Here is a 3,547-nt window from a genome sequence, read left to right as displayed (position 1 = left end):
GACTTGGAGAGGAGAGGGGGTGAAGGTCTGAAACTCACCTACCTGATTCACTGGCCTTCCTGCTTTTCAGGCAGGCTTTGTGGGTGGGTTCCTGGGGTCTGCCTGCTGCAGCTGCAGGCTGAGACAATGGGGTGAGTTGGGAAGGAAAGTCATAGGAGAAGATCTGCATGATGCACTGGAAATGGAGACTGGAGAGATGGGAGTCACATTAGGTGTTCTGCTACAGTATTGGGGTGAGACCAGCAGATTGGACTTGGAGGCAGGGAGAGAAGTGAAGATCTGCAGTTTGCCTACCTGCTTCCCTCTTGTTGGCAGACGGAGGGGAATAGGGACAATGTTTGTCCTCTGCCTTTACCTACCACTGAAGTTCTTTTTGGTGGTATTCTTTCCTATTTGGTGATATATATTCTTGGATATGAGCATAAACATCAAGTGGATGTAAGCTTTCACCAGTTCTTAGGATTCACCTCTGAGATTATTCCTACAACTGGCACATGCAATGCCCCATCTAAGGACAACAAAATCAATCTCTATTCACAGGACTGCTATCTCAACCCACACCAAACAGTAATGCCTTTGAAAGGCAGCATCATTTTCACAGGGGAAAGAGTTTGGCTTCTAATTGAGGAAGATTTTGATTTTGAGGTTTACCTCCACAAAATCACCTGTCAATAGTTCTGCAAAGATGCCTCCTGAGGGTGGCATGCTGTTTAAAGAAAAATAAACAACAAACATGTTCCTGAGTCTCCTTTATGCCTCTGCCAGAAGTCTCCCAATAAGAATCAAGAGAGGTAGTTGTTGCTGAGTAGGGATATGGAACTGGAGGCCAGGTAGAATACAGAGTATCAGGGAGCAGAGAAATCATTTCTAGGAAGACAGGAAGATCAAAAGAATCAAAACCCACATAAGTCAAAGCATAGAGTCCACTCTAGCTTGACCATCTCATCAGATTCATTTAAGAAACCCAAGATCAGAAATGAAGAATTGTAAGACAACCATTCATTATTAAGTGTGAAATATGAACCCCTTCATAGAATTCTTTGAGACTGAACTGATTGCATGCCACAGTACCAGCCTTACTGACCCTACATCCAGCAGGTATCTGTGCAGAACTCTTCACAGTCTCAATCAATGATGTTTCTTCACCTAACTTCTGTAAGGCCATTTTTATTCATAGACCCTTTTGCATCTCATCGTTAAAAACTGGAACAGGAGCCCCAGACTTATCAGCTTGGGACAAGTGCTTTCTTTGATGCTTCTGAAAGTTTAGTTTTATTTAATTGCTTTGCCTTAAAAATCACTGATCACTCATAGAATCTCACTGTTTTTAACAAGAGAAAATAAAATAACAGTCAAGGAAGAATCATGTCATAGAATGCTTTTCTTGTTGCCCCCCCCAAGCCTAAAAATATCCTTTAGTCAGAATTTAATACAAATCTTTCAGATAATTGCCCATATTAAACTTTGTCACTCATTAAGCCCATGTGACTGCTATGTGCATGACAAAGTTTCCTAAGAGGGCAGCTGTCACACAAAGATACTTTAATTTTGCAAGTGTCGATTACCACAATTATGGTGATCTCTTCAATAGGCCTATGCATATGCAAATTGCATTGTTATGCAGTTAGCTATGGATGTGAGGTATATCTCAATAAAGCTAGATTTTGGTTTTTCTTTTTGCTATAAAACGCTGAGAGTTAAACTCGGGACCATATGCATGTTAGGCAAGCACTCTTTCTTTGTGTTAATTCTCCATCCCAATAACATTATGAAGTGTTCATTTTTATATTAAACAAATGTTAATCAAATACACATTTAAAGTAAAGGCATGTTGAAAAGGAAATGCATTCCCTATTGTGGAATTGGGGCAGTGGCCAGGCAAAAGGCAGGCAGGATCTGAGGGAAGTAAATTTTCTTAGGTTTTGCTATTTGCCTTGAGTGCTCAGGAACCTACCCTTTAATCAGGATCTCAGATTTTGTACTGATTGCTGTTGAACTGACAAGGGTTTTATCCTGCCCCACAGTCATATCTCACTGGTAGAAGTGCCTATTACATTTATCCTCCCGAGGACAGTGTTAAATAAATCAGTGAAAGCAGTCATGTCCAGACAAGCTGAAAGTCCCTGTACAGTGGTGTTTGATAAGTATAAACAATTACATTTCCAAACCACAGTGAATTAGTCCCAGGCTACATAGCAGTCCCTCAGTCCAATCGAATGTTGAATCAGAAGAATGGTTTCCAGCTGTAGAATGTCTTTCTTGTTCTTTTTTTTTTTCTGGTGAAAGATGGAAAGTCTGTACTGTTGCATATTCTGTGGATGTGAGTTTTAGGACTATTTTAGAAATTTCAAACACTTTGGAAGTACCACTCTAGTTGACAGTTCCTTTATCCACATAAAAACAGATGCATTATGTATCCATACAGGTGAAGATTTTGATAGTTACTGATTATTTCCACAAGGTACATGAATTAATTTTAGATATCCCCAAGTCTGGTACACAAGTTACATATTTCAGTGTCTATTTTTCTTTTCTTTTTTTTCATTCTTTAAGAAAATGTATTTGTTCTTCTACAGCAGAAGTGGGGAAGTGGAATAAATCCGTGCAAAGCGTGTGTCGTACCACATTCTTTCCAGTGCACGCTTGTTACTACAACCTCACTCCCAGGTTTTCCAAATCCAGCACAAATCCTTCTAATCTGTTTTGGCCTTCATAGCTTCCTCCTCTCTCAGACGGGCTTTCCTTTCCAGGTTCAAGCTTGTTAAAGACTCATGTCTTTTTGCCGCCTTCTTACCCTCAATAACCATATAGATGCATCCTGCCACTGTCAGGGCAATCATTAAATAGATGACCTCCACCCGGAGCCTGTTCTTTGCAGCATCAAGCATCTCAAACGAGATTGTCTCCGGGATTTCTTCCTCCGTCTTGAAGCGTCCTGACCACAACAGTATCTTCCTCTCGAAGTTCGTGGGTTTGTGCAGGGGCACTCTGTGTCTGTAAGATTGGGTTGGAGCTTTGGAACTTTCTTGTGGCTTGGTGCAAAATCCATTGATCCTCTTCAAGTCAGTGTTTCTGGTAGACCTTAGAGAGGAAGAAGCATTTCTTTCATATAACCTAAAGCAATGTCCAGCCGCCAAGCGCTGGCCGCGGAGGCTCCCCATGGCCGCCTGCTCCGCCGACACACAGCACCCCTCGGCGGTGGCGGCAGCGCTGGCGCTCCCGTGTCTATTTTTCTTATATGGCCTTGATTAACAGTCAGATGCTGTGGGATATGGGCAATGGAGAGTGTAAGGTAAGGTGGAGCTTGACATCAATATCATCAGCTCCATTTAAGGTGATGCAATTCAAGCAATTAATGTCTTGAGAGTTGCTTTGTATAGGGCAGGCAAAGAGTAGATGAAAAATGGGTAAGAGATAGCCACTGCTTTGTAAAGGCTTTATAATATGACTGGGAATACAAGTTATCTGATGATAATGATGAGAATAACAATAGTTCCCTTTAACTCAGTGTTTACTATTTTCCCAGCACTGTGCTTAGTCTTTTTTA

At 41.4% G+C, this 3,547-nt stretch overlaps 1 pseudogene; it reads right to left on the bottom strand.

Annotated features, from left to right (window-relative positions):
* Nucleotides 1-2,538: 2,538 nt before the first annotated feature.
* LOC142840728 (protein FAM162A pseudogene) lies at nucleotides 2,539-3,214 on the bottom strand (annotated as a pseudogene).
* Between the last annotated feature and the right edge of the window lie 333 nt (nucleotides 3,215-3,547).

This window comes from Microtus pennsylvanicus, chromosome X, assembly GCF_037038515.1.
Source record: "Microtus pennsylvanicus isolate mMicPen1 chromosome X, mMicPen1.hap1, whole genome shotgun sequence".
Lineage (NCBI taxonomy): Eukaryota > Metazoa > Chordata > Mammalia > Rodentia > Cricetidae > Microtus > Microtus pennsylvanicus.
The sequence above is the reverse complement of the archived record's forward strand: the minus strand, read 5'-3'. Positions and strand labels throughout refer to the sequence as shown.